This window comes from Melospiza melodia, unplaced genomic scaffold, assembly GCF_035770615.1.
Source record: "Melospiza melodia melodia isolate bMelMel2 unplaced genomic scaffold, bMelMel2.pri scaffold_28, whole genome shotgun sequence".
Classification (NCBI taxonomy): Eukaryota; Metazoa; Chordata; class Aves; order Passeriformes; family Passerellidae; genus Melospiza; species Melospiza melodia.
Genome location: NW_026948600.1, coordinates 7,556,933 through 7,576,667, shown reverse-complemented (window position 1 = coordinate 7,576,667; position 19,735 = coordinate 7,556,933). Strand labels below are relative to the sequence as shown.

Below are 19,735 nucleotides of genomic sequence, written 5' to 3'. Positions count from 1 at the left end.
TGGCTCTGGTAGTCGCCTCTAATCTGCCCTGAAAACACTGGGGATCTGTCCTTTCCATCCTGAGGGAAAGAACTGGCCTTCTCATCCAGGTGCTCATGGGCTGAAATTGGGATTCTTCCCCCAAAATCCTGTATATCTGGGATACAGAATATTTATACCTGAGATACAAGATATTTATTCTGTTGCTCCCAGAAGAAAGCTGCCAGGACAGACAGATCTGGCTGGTCTCGGCCTCTAGTGGCTGCTGTTTATCAGCTCCTGGAAGACTGGGGCTCCATGCTTTACTTCCTGCTTTCCTTCCTGTGGAATCATGATGACACTTCAGGGTCTCATGGATCCAAGGGACCATTGTGACACTGTGTGGCCTCATGGAACCAAGGACATCATTGTGACTCTGTTGGGCTGCATGGTCCCAAGAGGCCAGTGTGAAGCAGCAGGGCTTTGTGGAGCCAAGAGGCCATTGCTGCATTTCAAGGCCCCATGGTGCCAAAGGATCACTGTGATCCTGCAAGGCACCGTGGATCCATGGAGAGCATTGTGGCATTGCAAGGCCCCCTGGAATCATGGAGACCAGTGTGACACTGTGGGGCCCCACAGAACCAAAGGGCCACTGTGACCCTGCAGGGCCTCTTGGAAGCATGGGGCCATTGTGACACCGCAGAAGCAAGGAGGACATTGTGACACTGCGGGGCCTCATGGAACCAAGGGAACATGGAACAGATCTGGCTAGCTTGGCCACCCGGGGCCCACTTGACAGGCCCAGCTGATCTTGGAATGTTGAGGGCTGCCACTCATCAGCCCCTAGAGAACTGGTGCCCAGTGCTTTCCTTCCTATGGAAAAGAACCATTTGTCCTTCGAGGTGCCCACAGCCAAAATTGATACTTCCCTCGAAAATTCCCTGTATGCAAGGGTTCTCCCAGACAAAAGCTGCCAGGACAGAGAGCTCTGGCTGGCCTTGGCCTCTGGTGGTCACCTCTCATGTCAAGGAAGCCCTGAGGAAAGTATTTGAACAGGTTTGACTGCTGGGACATTAATGAGTCTCATGCTCTCAAAAACTCAGATGCTCTTCTGATTATGAGGCTTTTCTTTCTTATTGTGTATTATGTGTGAAGTGTTATTTTCAGCTAAAAATATTATTCTTATCACTTTACCCGAGTTATCTGAAACAAAACAGCTCATCTACATATGATTCCAGGTCACCTGTATAAGCAAACACAAGAAACAATCCAGCAGGAATTATTTGTCCCTGCTCCTATCTATCACATCTCTGGAGATGGAGGTGCAGCCCCAGCACTTGGCAGGGCTCAGGGGCTCACAAGCTCAGCTCCCACCCAGAGAACTTGCAGACTCTGGGCTGCTCTTCTTGGTCTCTGCACGCTCAGCCAGGCTGAGATGGACACTGATGGTTTCTGGGCCGGGCTCTCTGAGCCCAGCCCAGCTCCCTGCAAGCTCTGCCAGCTGCCCTGAGCTCTCTCTCCCCAGCCCAGCCCAGCCGGCTCTGGCCCCACAGCTCTGCTCAGGCCAGGCTGCTCTGGCCACTGCCCCACGGCCTCAGCCCCTGGCAAGGGCACAGCAGCAGCTGCAGCTGCCACAGGACTCAGCCCCAGCCATGGGGGCAGGTGCTTGGCCAAGGCCAAAGGAGGCTCCCTGGCTGTCCTGCTCCCCTCGGGCTGAGGTGCTGAGAGCTCTGCAGCCCCTGCTGCCATCCCATCTGCCCAGGGCAGCACAAGAGCCCCGGCCATGGGGCCCTCAAGATCTGCTCCTGCTCCAGGCCCAGGGCCCATCCCAGAGCTGGGGCAGCCACAAAGCTGTGCCCATTTCTGTTCATTCCTGCTCTGATCAGGATGGATCCTCAGTCACTTGGAGGGTGCTGATGGATTTTACTCCTCCGGGGGCCTTTTCTTTCTGGAGCTCCTCAGTTCAGGAATTCAGTGAGCAAAGCTCATAAACATTTGTTCAAATACCCAAACAGGAAAAACCACTGGGAATAATCTATGTTTTCAGTTCTTCTGTGGTTAATTAGACAGATTTCAGAAGAGTATTTAAAGTGAATCTGCTGTATTGAAAACAATGCAAGTTTGGTTTTCATTTCCTGTTTATAGATTGATATCAGAAATGTCCAATTGATATTGACCCCCAGACTCTTCTAAAGCAGTCTGAATACACGTGAAAATCAAGACCCTTCATGGCTGACAATCAATAACATTTTGTCCCAAACACCTCTCCACCTTTTCCCTCATACAACACCTGGCACTCCTATGGATCAGGAACGGTGTGGCCAGCAGGACCAGGGCAGTGATTCTTCCCCTGTGCTCAGCACTGCTTGGGCAGCACCTCGAGTTCTGTGTCCAGTTCTGGGCCCCCAATTTAGGAAGAACCTGGAGGGGCTGTAGCGTGTCCAGAGAAGGGCAACAAGGCTGGGGAGGAGTCTGGAACACGAGTCCTGTGAGGAGCAGCTGAGGGAGCTGGGGTTGTTTATCCTGGAGAAGAGGAGGCTCAGGGGAGACCTCATCACTCTCTACAACTCCCTGAAAGGAGGGTGCAGCCAGGTGGGGCTTGGGCTCTTTTCCCAGAGAACAGTGACAGGACAAGAGGACACAGCCTTCAGCTGCACCAGGAAACATTTAGGCTGGACATTAGAAAATATTCTCCACAGAATTGGGCATTGGAATGAGCTGCCCAGGGCCGTGGGTGAGTCACCATCCCTGGAAGTGTTTAAGGAAAGACTGGATGTGACACTCAGTGCCATGGCCTGGGTGACAAGGTGGTGTTGGGTCCCAGGTTGGACTTGATGCTCTCCAAGGATTTTTGCAGCCTGGTTGATTCTCTGATGATTGTGACACTGCAGGGCCCTGGCAAAGCAAGGGGCCATAGTGACACTGTGGGGCCTGGTGGCACTAAGAGGACCATGGTGACACTGTGTAGGACATGGCAGCACAGAGCCAAGGGGCCACTGTGACACTGTGGGGCTGAATGGAAGCAAGGGGTCCATTGTGACAGTCTGGGTCCTGGCGGAACCACAGAGGTCACTGTGACACTGCGGGGCCTTGTGGAACCAAGGGGCCATTGTGCCACTGCAGAACCAAGGAGACCCTGGGGAGAGCATGGGGACAATGGAATCAAGGGACCATTGCTCCATTTCAAGGACTCTGGGAACTGAGGGAACAACTGTGACCCTGTTGTGCCCCATGGAACCAAGGGTCCCTGATGACACTGCAGGATCTTGTGTCACCAGGGCTCCATTGTGACACTGTAGCACCAAGGAATTCATTCTGGCACTCTGAGGCCTCATGGAACCAAGAGGCCACTGTGACCCTGCAGGGCCTTGTGGAACCATGCAGGGCATTGTGACAGAGAAGGACCTGGTGTCATGATGGGGCCATTGTGACACTGCAGGGCCCCATGGAACCAAGGGGCCAGTGCTGCTCCTCAGGGACTCGTGGAATGAAGGAAACATGTTGGACACTGTGGTGGCCCTTGGGACCAAGAGGCCATTGTGACAGAGTGGAACAAAGGAGAGCATTGCTGCACTGCCAGACCTCATGGAACGAAGGATCCATTGTGACACTGCGGGGCCTTGTGGGCCCAAGGATCCAAGGGACTTCATGACATCAAGGAGTCCCATGGAACCAAAGGGACAGTGTAACACTGGGAGGCCTCATGGAATCATGGAGAACATTGGGACACTTGAGGGCCTCATGGAACCCTGGTGACACCAAGTTGTCTGGGAGTGTTGATCTGCTGGATGGTAGGAGGGCTCTGCACAGGTCCCTGGAAAGGCTGGATCCAGGCCCCAAATCCAACAAGGTGAGGTTTAACAAGTCCAAGTGCTGGGTTCTGCACCTTGGCCAAAACAACCCTTGCAGTACTACAGACTGGGGACAGAGGGGCTGGAGAGCAGCCAGGCAGAAAGGGACCTGCAGAGAGTGATGGACAGCAGGCTGGACATGAGCCAGTAGTGTGCCCAGGTGGCCAAGAAGGCCAATGGCTCCTGGCCTGGCTCAGGAATGGTGTGGCCAGCAGGAGCAGGGCAGGGATTCTTCCCCTGTTCTCAGCACTGCTTGGGCAGCACCTCGAGTGCTGTTTGCACTTCTGGGCCCCCCAATTTAGGAAGGACATGGAGGGGCTGGAGCGTGTCCAAAGAAGGGCAATAAGGTTGCTGAGGGATCCGGAATATAAGAGCTGTGAAGAACAGCTGAGGGAGCTGAGGTTGTTTATCCTGGAGAAGAGGAGGCTCAGGGGACACAAGGCAGTGTCAGGGCACAGGTTGGACTTGATGATCTCCAAGGTCGTTTCCACCCTTGCTGATTCTGGGATTCTCCGGAACCACCCTTGGAGCAGTTGCACAATGAGCCCTGGGCCTCCTCTTCAGAAGCTCCAGCAGCCCAGGTCCCTCAGCTTCTCCTGCCAGCCCCAAAGCCCATCCTGTCAGTCCTGCAGAGCCTCTGCAGCTCCTCCTCACTGCCCAGAACAGGGAGCCCCAGAGGCAGACACAGCAGCCCAGATGTGCCCCCCTGGCCTGGGGTGCCTCTGGCAAGGGAGCAGCACCAGGCACTGCAGGAGCCTGCAGACAATTCCTGCAGCACTTGTAGGATGATCCTGCTCCCCAAGGGACGTTCCCATGGGGCCAAGTCAGGAACTGCAATGGCGAGTGGGGCCAGAGAGGAAAGGGCAAACAGGGATGGGCTGTTTGCAGGGGAGGGAACAGGGGTGGGCAATGCGAAGACATTTGTATCAGGAAGAGGAAAGAAAGTAAAGGTGAAAGCAAAGGAAATGCTGAGGGCAGTTTGGGAGTGGCTGCCAGGCAGCCCTGGCTCTGAGCAACAGCGTCTGCAGTGGGACAGGAAACTCCCAGCTGATGGGAACAAACTTTCTGGCTGACTGCAGAGGCCAGGACAAAGCTGAGTGGTTTCCCTGGTGTCCCCCAGCCCTTGCTGGCCCCAGGGGCTGATGGCATTTGTGCTCCCTCAGGTTCATGTCCCCACACCAACAGCACGGGTGTGCTCCCGCTGCTGTGTGCATTGCAAACAGGGGCTGCTGAGCCAGTGCTGCCGTGTCTGTGCCTGCAAGGATGGCGCACCTGTGTGAGCTGGGGGAGAGGCCAGGGCTGCAGAGGGGGGATGTTGTTGGCAGCTCCATGAGGACACTCTGGGATGCTGCCCTGGGCTGTGCAGCGCACTGGGGATGGATCAGCCCCTGCTCTGCTGCTCCTTCCCATCTGCCCCAGGGCCCTTGCAGAGCACCAGCTGTGTCTGTCCTCAGCTCCATGGCAACCCTGGGACAAAGCAGTGCCAGGGCTGCTCCAGGTACAATTGCAGTGACACTCGTTGGTGCCACCAGGTGCCATGGCAACGGTCACGGGGACCTGTTCCTTGGTTTGGTGCCCTGGCAACCAATGCCCAGAGCCGTTGTGATGGTTGGTGGCCATGGAAAGCTGTCCTGGCCCCGTGCTCAGGGCTGGTGTCAGTGCCCAGAGCCAGAGGGGATCCCTTGCTGGGGGCTGTGCCATGGCCACCTGCCCTGTGCCGCGCTGGCCGCTCTGGCACCAGGAACCAGCAGCCACCGGCACTGCCAGGGCCAAAGGCCAGGTCAGCCAGACAGAAAGGGGCGGGGCTGGGCACTGTTTCCATGGCAACCGGCACTGGGGGGACACCTGGGTCACCTGGCCTGGCAGTTGCCATGGAAACCCCTGGCAGGGACTGAGGGCACAGCCCCTGGCACTGAGACACTGCTGGGCCGGGTGCTGAGCACAGGGCTGGGCACGCAGAGATGGTTTTGTTCTTGCTGAGCTGCAGCACAGCCAAGGCCTGTCCTGCCCCTCGTCCAGCCACGCTGGGGAGGGGCTGGGGCTGCGGGGGAGCTGGGCAGGGACACAGCCAGGACAGGGGACCCCAACTGAGCCCGGGCATAGCCCAGAGCAGAGCACATCATGCTCAGGGTGTGAAGGGGGGAATTTTGAAGGGAGGGCTTTTTCCTTCCCAGGGAATACCTAGGCAAGAGGGGGCCCTGTTTCACCAGTGGGCAGGGTCACAACCAAGGATACAGACACCAACTGAAGGAATTGTGTCATTTATATCATGCACAGCTGCAAAGATTTACAAAAGCATAAGCTCAGAAAAGCACATCATCATTAGCAAAGAATTACAAAAGGAGCTCAGCAATCCATCATAACCCATCATTACATTTTGATGACCAATCCCTTGGGGAAAAACTGGAGGTGTTTGTAGCAGACAAAGATTCTGGCTGACTATCAAGGTACACCTTACAGACATCAGTAGTACTTTAGTGACACCATTCCTCATTCTTTTTTCTCAATCCCATTGGAGTTAGGAACAAGAATTCTGTTGTCCATGGAGCTGGCACCTTTTTAATTCCAGAATAATGCCCCCAGGCCCTTTGCTGTTCAACTTTACCATGCTGTCTGTGGCTAACAAGGCTTGGGGGGCCCTTTCCCCTCTGGCTGGAAGGGGCCGGGTCCCAGTCCCTGAGGGGCACCCAGGCTCCTGGATGGAATTCCTGTGCAAGTCCCTCAGGGTCACAGCAGCCTTCACATGGAGCCCCGTGGATCAGAGCATTTTCCTAAGGGGCCCTTGGGGCAATCAGGGAGATCTGGTCTGGCAGGATGTGTAAAACAATCTCCTGGCTGATCTACTTGTTGTCACACAGGATCCTTGGCTGCAGGGACACATTCCCATTGTTCCTGCCCAGGTTTTAGGACTCAGAGTTGTCTTTCCCAGGAGCTGCTCCTTCAGCTGCCTCGGGAGGGCCATTTGGCCTCCGGACCCACATTCTGGCTCCATTATTAGGGCTGCTGGATTCAAACCCTTTATCTCCCCAAACGGTGGTGACTGGAGCTGGATCTCCTGTTTTCACAATCGTTCTTAAAATTGCAAGATCAATAACTGTGCTACCCTGTCATGGGGTTGAATAATCCAATCTTGTTCATTATTGTTTACAGAATTACTGTAATTTCTCCTGGATATTCTGCATCAGTTCCTCCTGCCATGTCAGGAACACTTTGCAAGGCCAAGCTCCAAGGGAGCAGTTACCAAAGCAAAGTGTCCTGGAGGAATCTGAATTCCTGTTTCAGAATTGACAGCTCTCATTTGCTTTGAATTTCTCCTCATTAATTCCAATGCATGAAGGCCCAGCCCTGCAGCCTCTGGGCTGGCCCTGCCAGGGGCCATCACAGCCAGAACAATTTCCCAGGCAGCCCAAGTCTCACTGCCCATGGCTGGATTTGCAAATTGGGGGCAGCCATGCACAGCCAGGGGGTTTCATTTCCCCAGTGGGCCATTGTGAAGGGCATGGAGCACATCTGGGAGATGGGTTCTCCATGGGCAAAGGTTCCCATCTCCTCATTTTTCCAACTGCTCTTTTAACAACCCCTTCACCCATGCAACCATTCCTGCAGCTTGTACATAGTCTGGTACATGAAAAACCCTGCAGGCAAAATCACTGTATTTTTCACAGGAACAGACAAATCACTCTGCATCACAGTATCAGCAAACCCTGCAAAAATGGCCAATTTCCTTCCTTCCTCCTTTTTCCATTGTATACAATCTCACAAAGTTGGCCACTGACATTAGGGTCCTGGCCAATCCTGTTCTGTAGGGTATTTAGTGTTACATCCCTGAGCAGCCAAAGATACCAAACTAGTATTGTCAGCACTATTTCACATTATTATTATATGTACATATTTATATATAAATACAGATATAGACATGTAGATATAGACATATATACATAAAAATCTATAAATATAAACATGAAGGTCTTATTATACTATAAATATCTATATAGTTATTTGTTATAGTGATATTTCACTTGCACAAGTGCATCTGAGCTCAAGATGAAAACCTTCTTCTGTTTCTCCATGTGGGAGCATTCCAACAATCATTGTTCCTTCTGAAGGTGCTGTTTCCTATGTAATCACAACAAATTCATCTTTGTCTGCCCAAACCCACAAGGTCTTTTCCTTTTCCATTTGAAATTTTTGGATGCATTTGAAGCCATCCAGGGGTGCATCTTCTTTTACCCAACTGCCCCACTGCTCCCACGGGGCTCCAAACTCAGCCCACTCCAGAGCCAGGGAACTCCAGGGAAGGGCTTCCCAGCCGGGAATTTCTGATGGCACTGATTCCTCACATTTACACTGAACAAGTGACATTTTGTTGGCATCTGGCCAGACTGGGCCAGTTTTGTTTTACCAGTGGGCAGGGTCAGCACCAAAGACACAGACACCAGCTGAAGGAATCAGTGTCATTTCCTGCAGTTCAGAGCAGCAAAGAATCACAAAAGGAGCAGCTCAGCAATGCACCCAACCATCCCCACCACAGATTGCAGCAGTGATTAAGAAAGATCCAGCAGCATTTACCCTCAGCCTTTACCATCCCCCAGACCCACACAGCAGCTGGGGAAGCTGTCACAGCCAAGGGCTGCAGAGCCACTCCTGGGCACTGGGAATTCCTGCAGGTGCCTCCAGCCCCAGGTGAGGCTCCAGCCCCACTGGGAGAGGGCCCAGCTCTGACAGTGCTGAATGAACAAACTGACACCACTGCTAGGGTGGCAACATCTGCTTTCATCCTCCTCTTGGGTCCCTCCCAAAGCCTGGCCAGGGCTCAAGGAGAAACCAAGGGAGCTGACTTTGACCATACAGCCCCAAACAAGGCCAGATGTCAGATTTCATGGCCTTGTCTGGCTTCTAAATACACAAAGGTCAATACATGTTTCACTAATGAGTGGCTACATCTATCTCAGTGCTAAAAACCATGCACATTTCATTAGGGAGCAGATACAAAGATAACTTTTGCTGGGAAGGTTCATCCAGAGGCCACCTTTGGCTCAGGGCCTGCTGTCCAGGCCTCACTCAGGGCTGGTGTCCAGGCCTTGGCACTTCAGGGACGTGGTTTAGTGCTGGGCTTGGCACTGCTGGGTGAGCGGCTGCACTGGGCAAGCTCAGAGGGCTTTTCCAACAGAAAGGATTCTGTGATTCCATGAGTCTATCCACTGCATTCAGCTGGGGCTATTTTAGCAGCATTCCTTTGCTCCAAAAGTTCCCTCCTGCCCAGCTCCTCTAGCCTGAGGCTTCAGCTCCTTCAGCTCCTGGTGCTGAGCTGCTCATGCTGAACGAGACGGCTCGGAGAGAAGAACACAGTCCATGCAATTCCTTCTGGGACACGGAGAGGGGAGGCTGTGCAAACAGGAGCATTGTTTGCTGTGGCCTCCTCTCTGCCCTTCACGCCTTTCACTGCTTTGAACCAGCCAAGAGCTTTCTCCAAGAGTGCAATGGAGCAGCTGCTCCTGCTCCCAGGCCAGGCTCTCTCCAGTCTCTGCCCTTGTCTGGTTCTGTCCCTCGTGCTGTGCCCTCTGTTCCCCAGGGCTCGCTGGCTGCTGCCCAGGACCGTGGCACTGGCACAGATCCAGTGCTCCAGAGCCTCCTTTCTGTGCCCTTGCAGCTGCCTGGGCACAGCAGCCTTTTCCATCTGGAAGCTCCCCATGGACAGGGAGTTCCCAGCTCCGTTCCTTGCACAGCCTCTAGGAGCCCAGGGCTGCCATCTCCAGTCCCTGCTGGCACTGGGGGCTCCCAGGTGCCTCAGGCTGCTGTGACACCGCTGCACACGGGAGGGAAGAGGGGCGGGCGCTGTGCTCAAAGTCAGCTCCATCTGCTGCTGCTGCTGCTGCTGTGGGGTCATTTGTGCAGCCCTGGCCCAGAGTCAGGGATCAGATCCTGCCAGTCTCTTCCAGCCCTGGCTGCTCAGAGTTTGGGCCTTGGAGCCTCAGGTGGCCAAAGGCAGCTGCTGCTGGTCCCTCTGTGTGTGCCCGTGTTCAGCAGTGCTGCTCCATCAGTCTGTGCCCAGCAACGGGGAAAAGCCTCAGCCCTGCAGGGCCAGGAGCTGCCGGGCTGTGCCTGAGCAGCTCAGCCAGCAGGGAGGGAGCTGCTCCACACGGGAACCAGGAGCAAAGGACATTTCTTCTGCAGGACATGTTTTCTATTTAGAGGGAAAAAAAGGAAAAAGGAAAAAAATAGGTAAATTGTAAAAGATAAGCATAAAATCCAAGTGTTAGTTGAAAAACATAACACAATGTTAGTGAAAAAACCAAACATAAATGCAAAGATACATTCTTTGCATTAAGAGGTAAATGATCTTTTTCAAAAGAGAACTCAGTTCTTTACATTATAAATGTGCTGATGGCATGGATCCATCTTACTGACCTCAGCAGCCTCTTAAAAGATTTTGGGCTTTGTTCCCAACATTGGTATTTGAAATTGTGGTCAAAGCAAGAGGAAATTGCTTTGTGCCCTTCCAGCTCCAAGCAGGACTGGGAATGGAAACTCTGTCAAAGCCCAAATCCTTTAGAAGATGACCTTCCTTCTCACCCTGCGAATGAGCTGCACATTCCCTTTGAAACTGTCAGGGATTTCTTAGAGACACAAAGTCCCACTGACAACTTTTTGCTCTGGTTTGGCAGTGCAGAAGGGCAATTCTCCATCCACCAGCTCCAGACTGCACTGCCTCAGGAACAAGGCCCACTCGCCAGCTTTGGTGCACTTGTGGCACTGCTAGAGGAGGAACAAAGTGCAATTGCACAATTCCAGCCAGTCAAGAAGGAAGAATGGGACAGACAAAACACCCTGTGCAGATCCAGGTGTTCAGCTGGGACTGCGGAGAGTTTGGGTCCTTGCCAGTTGGATGTGTGTCCCCAGCTGCAATCTCTGGGCCTGCAGCAGAGTCTCACTCACCTGCCAAAGCAGAAAGCTCAGATGCTGTGCTTGCAATGGGTTCGTCTGAAGCAGAGCTGTCAGAGCAATGTGAGGGCAGAGCCAGCCCAGCTGGGCCCAGGGCTGAGCCCAGCAGAGCCCTGGCAGAGCCCAGAGCAGCCTCAGCACCCGCAGAGCCCGGCTGCAAGGAGAGAAAGCAGAAAGCGCCCGTCAGCTGAGGGCTCCTGTGCCCTTGTGCCAAGGCCTGCGGTGCCCAGGCCATGCTGGCTGTGCCCAGAGCTGTGCCCAGAGCTGCCCATCCCTGCTGCCTTTGGCACAGAGCAGGAGGGCAGGACATGTGCCCAGCCTGCAGCCAGCCACGGCACATCCAGCCCTCAGCAGCTGCCCAGAGCAGGATGCTCCTGTGCTCGCTGCCAGCTCCCAAAAGCTCTGATCCCACCCTGCCAAGCACACAGGGACCCACCTCATGCCAGCCACGGCTGCAAGAAAAGCTGCTCCCAAACCATGGCCTCAGCCTTCTCCAAGGGCACATCCCATCCACACCACAGCTGCTCCCAAGCACTTCCCCATCCACACTGGACCACCTCGAATGCTTCCTCTGGAATAACAAACAACACATTATTGAAAAGAGTTTAGAGACAAAAAGGGAAAACAAGAAAAATGGTAAAAACTCTTATCTCTGTCAGGGCCTTGAGGAAGGCCCAACCCCTACATGGTAGGGAAAAACCCAGCCATGGCTTTGGGAAACCCACACTTTCTCTCTTCCCCCCTGCACTGCCCCCAAAATCACGGTGACTCCAGAGCAAACAAGGGCAGTGGAGCAGCCCAGCCCTTCCTTGCCTGCACAGCAAAGCAGCTGTGCACAAGTTCTGGAGCCCCACCTCTGCTCCCACCATGGGGTTGGTTTGTGTCGGGCTCGCTGCCCCAGCCCCAGCCCCAGCCTGGGGCACGGTGGGTGCTGGGGGCTGTTGGCAGGGCCAGGAGCCCACTCCCATTTCGTGCCCACCCCAGCTGGGCAGCCACTGAAGAATGAGTTGCATGTGCCCAGCAAAGGGGGAGCCTTTGTTTCCCCGCCACGCTGGGTCATGCCCACATCTGGCAGAATTTCCTCGGGTGGGGACTCATCTGCAAATTCCCTGTGGAGTTTGGCTTTGAAGAAGGTGCCAGAATCAAAGTGCATCACCTTCAGCCTACCGTGGCCAGGCTGAGGAAGAGCTTGTCATCCCCGATGTCACCCTCGCTGTCTCCAACAGCAGCAGCAGCAGCAGCAGCAGCAGCAGCAGCAGCATCCCCACCTGGTACAGCTTCTCCAGGGGCTCCTTCTCCTTCCCTGGGGGCAGACCAGGCTCTCAGGGCTCTGCCTAGGGCCCCAGCTGTCAGGGAACCGGGACAAGCAAACCAGCTGGGATGGCGGCCACCAGTGCTGGGCAGAGCAGCTCAGCTCCAGCACAAGGGCTGTGTGTTCCCATCCCATGACCCCGGTGCAGTGACACAGGCAGCACAAAAAGCTCTGGGTTCCTTTGCTTCTCATGGCCAAGGCATATGTGGAGTAGGAACTTACCAGGGCTCTGGATCAAAGTGTGCCTGTGGCTCTCTCCCTTCTTCTATGGCAGAGGAATATCCCATATCCAAGGATCACAAAACAGGTCTTCCAGTGCGGGTCTGTCCAAGGAGTTCACGGATAAACACCACCTGATCAGGTTTTTGCACTCTGGGGAGAGAAAGCAGAAAGTGATGGTCAGCCAGAGAAGGCTCCTGTCTGCTTGGCCCCACTATTCCCGTGCCCAGGCCATGCTGGATGTGCTCAGAGCTGGGCCTAAACTTTCCCATCAATTCCCTGTTTTGGAGGAGAGCAGGACATGTGCCACCCCCTCAGCAGCTGCCAGAGTGGGATGCCCACGACCCCACTGCTGGCTCCCAGCACTGGGATTCCCCCCGTGCCCAGAGAAGAGGATCCACCTTGAGAGAGCCGTTGTGGCAGCGGGAGCTGGCCCCAGCTGAGGTTCTGGCCCCTCCTGAAAGGGTGCTCCCCGCAGACCATCTGGTGCAGCAGGATGCCCAGGGACCAGATGGTAGCTGGCTCGCCATGGTACCAGCCAAAGTCGTTCCATTCTGGGGGGCTGTAGGACAGTGTTCCTATGGAATACAGATGGAATTCATCAGGGGGATGCTGCTGCTCCCAGAGCCTGGCCCCAGCATCCCTGCGCCTGCGGGGGCTGTATCAGGGGCACACAGGGTGACCACTGCCCTCTCGCCAGCACCTGGGACTTGTGCACAAAGTTAGGGTTGAAAAAGAAGCCTCTGGTGCTGGAAGAGGGCAGCCCTGGCTAGGCCGACCATGACATGCAAAGGAAAAACCCACTCCATGCTGGGGAAAAAACCTGCCCATATCCTCCCTGCCTGCATTGCCCCAAAAATATAATGAAGCCAAGGCAAACAGGGCGAGTGGAGCAGTCCAAGCCCTTCCTCTCGTCTGCACACCAAAGTGGCTGGGGCACAGGTTCCGCCCTCCCTCTCTGCTACCCCACCCACGGGGGTTTTGGTCGGGCTGGCTGCCCCAGCCCAGCCCTAGTTCTGGGCAGAGTGGCTGGCAAAGGCTGCCAGCAGGGCTGGAAGATCGCTGCCCACCCAGCCCTGCTCTAAAGCAACTCAGCTGAAGATTCAGTGCCCTGACTGGCAGCAAAAGGGAGAATCCCCGCTGCCACAGCCAGCTTGGACTGGGAGATGTTGGGCCATGAGATGTCAGCAGCGGGAGCACAGCCCTGGGTAGGCTCACCTGCAAAGTGAGTGTAGACTGTGTCCTGCAGGTAGGTGCCACAGCCAAAGTCAATCAGTTTGGCCTGCCCGGTGTCCAGGTCAACCAGGATGTTCTCTGGCTTGATGTCCCTGTGCAGGACCCCGCAGCTGGTGCAGTGCCACACGGCCTCCAGCACCTGGCGGAACAGCTCCCGCGCCTCCTCCTCGGGCAGGAACCGCCGTGCCTGAATGAAACGCTGCAGGTCCTGACACTGCTCTGGCCGCTCCAGCACCATCACGATGCAGTTGGGGAGCTCGAGCCACTCCAGCAGCTGGACCACACTGGGGAAGCCAGTGGACACCTTGGCCAGCAGCACGATCTCCAGGGGTGCGCTGGTGCCGTCGGGCTGCGGGAGGAGCACGATGCCGTCAGTGGGGCCGATGCCATGCCAGGCCTGGGGAAGCCTTCAGCCAGCCCGGGATGCTCTGCGCCCTGCGCTGGCCCCACGCCCGCTCTCCCTCGGGGCGTTCTGGCGGCTCCCACCGTGCCGGGCCCCGGCTCATCCCCGGCCGGCAGCCCCGGCTGCTGGCCCCGCTCACTCACCAGCTCGCCCCAGCGCCGGACGCGGTTCCGTGGCACCCTTTTGATGGCCACCTGCAAGCCAAGGGCAGCAGCGGGGTGAGCTCGCCGCCCGCACTGCGAGCCCCATCCTCCGCCCTCCGACCTCCTCCTCCTCCATCCCCTCCTCCTGCGCCCGCCGCCGGCCCCGCCGCTCACCGGGGCGCCGTCCGAGATCCTCGTGGCCGCGAAGACTCTGCCGAAGCCGCCGCGCCCCAGCAGCGAGCCCAGCCGGTACCGCTCCAGCAGGGCCTCCTGCGCCGTCCCTGCGGGCGGGACGCGGCTGTCAGCGCTCGGCCCGGGGCCAGCGACGGTCCCCGAGCGCCCCTCACCCGCCCCGGGCCGGCCATGCCCAGGCGTTCGCTCCCGGGAACGCGGCACGGGAGGCTCGGGGCCGGCGGCCGCGCTGCTGAGCGGCGGAGCTCGGGCCGGGGAAGCCGCAGCGGAGGCGGCGGGAGCGGCCGCGCCGTGTGTGTCCTCCGCGGGCCCCGGGAGGAGCCGGGGCCGGGGCCGGGGCCGGGGCCGGGGCCGGGGCCGGGGCCGGGGTCGGGGCCGGGACCGGGGCCGGGGGCGGGGCCGGGGTCGGGTCTGGGGCCGGGGTCGGGCCAGGCGGAGGCAAAAGGCGGCGATGCCGCCCCCGCCCCAGGCACTGATGCCCGCCCAGCAGCGCCACCGCCAGCACGGCCAGAGCCGGGCGGAGGCGAGACCGCGGCGGGACGGCCGGGGCCGGGCACGGGGCAGCCCCGCCCGGGGCCGGGGGCGGGCCGGGGGCATGGCCCGGCCCGGCAGGGGAGAGGGAGGCGGGGAGAGGAGAGGGACGCCGGGCAAGGGACCCCGAGAGAAGGGTGCCCGACAGCGGGAAAGGGAGAGAAAGAGCAAGAAAGAGAGAAGAGAAAGAAAGAGAGTATTCAAAATATCTCTTTGCTGCTGCCGCCGCTACTGCTGCCGCCGCTACTGCTGCCGCCGCTACTGCTGCCGCCGCTGCCGCCGCTGCAACTGAAGCACCGGGGCCGTTCGTCCCCGTGTCCGTTCCCCGCTCGCCCCACGAGCCCCACGTTCGAGCCCCGCGCGCCCCGGGGACAGCCCCTCCGTCTGCCCAAACACGGGAACTTTGCAGCGCTGAGCCCACATGCAGAGCCCTGACTCCTGCGCACTGGCACAGCGATCCCCTCGCTCGCTGCTGTGCATTGTCCTTGCTGAGGGGCAAACACTGTCAGGGCACCTTCCCTTGCGGTAGGATTCCTACCTGACCCCAGCACTGCACTGACACCTCCAGTGTTGCTTTCCTGTAAAAACAGGAGAAGGAAAACTGTGTGTGGCTCATGGTATTTTAGAGGGTCTAAAAATCACTAAGTCACCGATCTTAGAGGTGCAGTGCACCTGGAATTACTGGGATGCAACATAGAAAAGGGGAGCATAGAAATAAATAGAGGAAAACATCCTGGATTGTTTCTTTCATTTTCATTTCACTTCTGGAAAGCTGTTTCAGTTTTCCAGGAATCTTCTCCTGTCTGCTCTTCCCAAGAATCTCTCATGGAGAACAAGGTCAAGCTTCTGTCAAAAGATTTGCCACCGGGAAATTACGCCACTGGTGAAATTTGCATGATGACTGTTTGTGCTGGCTTAGGGCAAATTTTGGGAGGAAATCTCCAAAAGGGGTCCGTCTAGAAAGCAAGTTCAAATGGCCCCTCCCCCTACTAATTCAGGAAAAGACTTCCCTCGAGAAAAGTGAAAAAACCCCAGTTTATTTAACAAGTAAAGTATTCACAAGCATGAAAAATGAATAATATTAAATAAAACCTCTGACAGTGGTGGAGATGGCAAATTCAGAAAGTCCTTTTTGTGGGTTGTAGTTGGCTCACTCGGTCTCTTCTAAGTCCCTCTGGCGCTGGAATGCAGCGTCCCAGAGCTTGGTGGGCCACAGGTGTGAGCTGCTGCCGGTGTTTGTCTGGGTTTTCAGTCCAGAGCAGGTTTAAACAGTTCCAAGAAAAAGGAAAGCCACAGTCCAAGGAACTTCTCTTCCTAAGCTAGCTAAAACTAAATTGCTAGACCTGGGCTGTGAAGGCATCGGGAAATTTCCAAATCTGGGCACTGGCGGTCCCAGCAAACACCAGAGCTGGATGATGCTGGTGCCAGAACCTGCAGATTTCCAAACTCTGGCTTTCTGTGCCAGCAAATCCCCGTACTTGGGCTGTGCCGGCACCAGGAAGTTTTCACACCTGGGCGCTGGCACTGCCAGCCAACACCAGATCTGGGTGGTGTCATTGCCAACGACAGAAATCTGCCAGATTTGGGCTCTGCTGGCACTGAGAAATTTCCAAATCTGGGTTCTGGTGCAGGAAACACAAGATGTGGGGGCGGTGCCAGAGCCAGTAGCAGGAAGCTGCCACAGGTTTTGGGTTTCTGTGCCAGCAAATTGCTGCACTTGGGCTGTGCCAGAATAGGGAAATTTCCAGATCTGGGCACTGGCAGTGCCAGCAAACAGCCCATTTCAGGCTCCAGGCTCCAGGAAGGACTGGGTCTGGATGCCTTCCTCTTTTCTTTCCTTCTTTCCTTCCATCTTTCTTGGGATCCTGCTGCCAACAAACTCCAGATTGGGCGGTGCTGGCAAGGGGAAATTGCCAGGTTTTAGCTTTCTTTGCCTGCAAATTCTGGATATGGGTGGTGCCAGAAGAGGGAAATTGCCAGATGTGGGCACTGCCAGATCTTGGTGTGGAATGTGCCGGCACTGAGAAATTGCCAGATGCTTATTTTCTCTGCCAGCAAATTGCTGGAATTAGGCTGTGCAGGCATCTGAAACATTCCCGATCTGGGTACTGGGGGTGTCAGCAAATCCGAGATCGGGTTGCTGCAGGTACCAGGTCCTTGCTTGGTTTTGACTGTCTTTGCCAGCAAGTTGCTGCACTTGGGCTGTGCCAGAATAGGGAAATATCAAAATCTGGGAACTGGCAGTGCCAGCAAACACCACATTTCAGGAAGGACTGGATCTGGACCCATTCCCTCCCTGCATCCCTCCCTCAACCAGGTGCCAGAGGGGCTGGAGAGCAGCCAGGCAGAAAGGGACCTGCAGGGACTGATGGACAGCAGACTGGACATGAGCCAGCAGTGTGCCCAGGTGGGCAAGCAGGCCAATGGCTCCTGGCCTGCATCAGGAATGGTGTGGCCAGCAGGAGCAGGGCAGGGATTCTTCCCCTGTGCTGGGCACTGCTTGGGCAGCGCCTCAAGTGCTGTTTGCACTTCTGGTGCCCCCAATTTAGGAAGGACATGGAAGGGCTGGAGCGTGTCCGGAGAAGGGCAACAAGGCTGGGGAGGGGTCTGGAGCACAAGAGCTGTGGGGAGTGGCTGAGAGAGCTGGGGTTGTTTATCCTGGTGAAGAGGAGGCTCAGGGGAGACAAGGTGGTGTCAGGGCACAGGTTGGACTTGATGATCTCCATGGCCTGTTCCAGCCTTGCTGATTCTGGGATTCTCTGAAACCACCCTTGGAGCAGTTGCAGGATGAGCCCTGGGCCTCCTCTTCAGAAGCTCCAGCAGCCCAGGTCCCTCAGCTTCTCCTGCCAGCCCCAAAGCCCATCCTGTCAGTCCTGCAGAGCCTCTGCAGCTCCTCCTCACTGCCCAGAACAGGGAGCCCCAGAGGCAGACACAGCAGCCCAGATGTGTCCCCCTGGCCTGGGAGCAGCACAAGGCACTGCAGGAGCCTGCAGACAATTGATCTGAAGGCCAAAGCTCCTTAGCTCCTTCTGAAAGAGCAGGAACAGTTCCTCATTCCAGTGTGGTGGAATGCTGGGCACCACAGCTCCAGGCGAGGACTGGACACAAGTTTGCTCCCACTGAGTGCTGTGATGGGTTCTGCAGGAGCTCTGGACTCCTGTGCTTGCCAGGCATAATGAGGAGAGAAGGAGCCAAGTGCACTGATGTGGGAATGGATATCTAGAAAGCTTTTAGGCCCTAGTAGAATGCCCACAGAGTATGAATCTGTATATAAACCTTGAGACAAGAAATGCTAGCTTAAAAATGCCATGGAATAGGACAGATATTTTTGAGAGAGAAATGGAGGTGGAAAAAAGTTCCAAAAGATGGCCTTGAAAATAAGATTTTGGAAAAACAGAGCTATGAAAGATGCATTGTAGTGGGACCCACGAGGGGCAGTTTTAATAATTGGCTTTAAGGCATCTACAACATGGCATGGCAAAAGGCTGATAGACCAAAAAAACTAATTATAATGTATTATAATTAGGAAATAGTTGGCTTCTGATTGTGATGGCGTGAATTATAACATCTCTATTGTCTCACCCTTCTCATAAGACTGAAAATGGAATAAAAGTTTTTAAAACACCTCTCAGTGTCCCTATCTCTAGGTCAAGAAAAGAGTATTATCCAACACACTGACACACCTTTGCCTCGAGCATAAACCAGCCTGGACCAAACACACTGAAAGGTTTCCCCTGTGGCCCATGTCTCGAAACATCAGGTCTGCTGTTTGACAGCTTGTTGAATTCCCATTTTTCTCTTTCTCTTCTGTTTTATGGTTGATTTATGTTTGCTGGTTTTCTGTTTCTCCCGGCTGGCTGATTTATGTCCGGAGATAGCTCAGGGATGCCACTTGCTCGGTTTCTCGGCTGTTTAGGTGGCCTGGAAAGGCCCAGAGTGACCTTGGGCAGCCCGGCGCTTCAAAGGACGAGGAGAGACTTCTGATCTTGTTTCGGTCTCAGTGTTTATTAATTGTTTATCTAAAAGATTTTCTTTCAGCCCAACAGAGGTCTGCACAGCAAGTCAGCCATGGGCACACTCCCGCAGCCCCTGGGGCGGTCACTTATCTTTATACCCGAAGTTACGTGTACAATATTTATGATTTTTCTCCAATACCTTCTACTCTTATTAACCGGTGCACTTCTAGTAAAGACCAATCCCAAAGTGCCACCATCACCACAGAAGATGGAGGCCAAGAAGAAGAAGAAGAAGGACAGGACACGCCCCAATTCCTCCATCTTACTTCTTTAGACCCCCCTGTACAGAAATCCTAAACCCTGTGTTCTACACCTTAATTAACTTATCCCTTCACCATTCACCCCAGTGAAATCCTCCCAGTCCTCATACAGGTGTCATCTCCTGTGTAGGATCAAAGTCCTGTCACCAGACACTTCTGGCAACATTCCAGGACAACAGAGCCCCCCAAGGGTGTTCTCGGTCCCTGCACCTCAGTTCCTGAGGTGCTGAGATCCCACAACAGCTCAGGTTGGTTTGGTGTCAAGGAGTTTCCCTCAGAAATACTGGGTTTGTCTTCCTCTGTGCCTTCCCCTCAGCAGCCTTGGGGATGCTCCTGTGTGAAGCCATCTGTCTCACACAGTTTCAGACAACTTCAAACAGGATATTGTGCAATAAATCATTTCCTCTGAAGTGTTCCAACAGTCCATTTCCAGCAATAGGAAATTATTACTGATAGATGAAAGTGGAAACTCCCAACAGTTTATTAACAAACAGAATCCCCCCATGACACGCGTTCCAAGAAGGCGCTGGGGTCTCTCTGGGAAGAACAGGAGCTGTCACGGAGCAGTTCCAGCAGCTGATGGAAGCTCGGGGGCTCGTCCGGTGTCGGCTTTCCCCCACGGCAGAGCTCCATGGAGCGAGCAGGGCAGTGAAGCAGCTGGGCTGGAGCCCC

General features: G+C 55.4%; 1 pseudogene; it reads right to left on the bottom strand.

The window, feature by feature from the left end:
- LOC134433911 (zinc finger and SCAN domain-containing protein 2-like) overlaps positions 1-19,735 on the bottom strand; it is a 289,196-nt pseudogene that overhangs the window by 142,477 nt on the left and 126,984 nt on the right.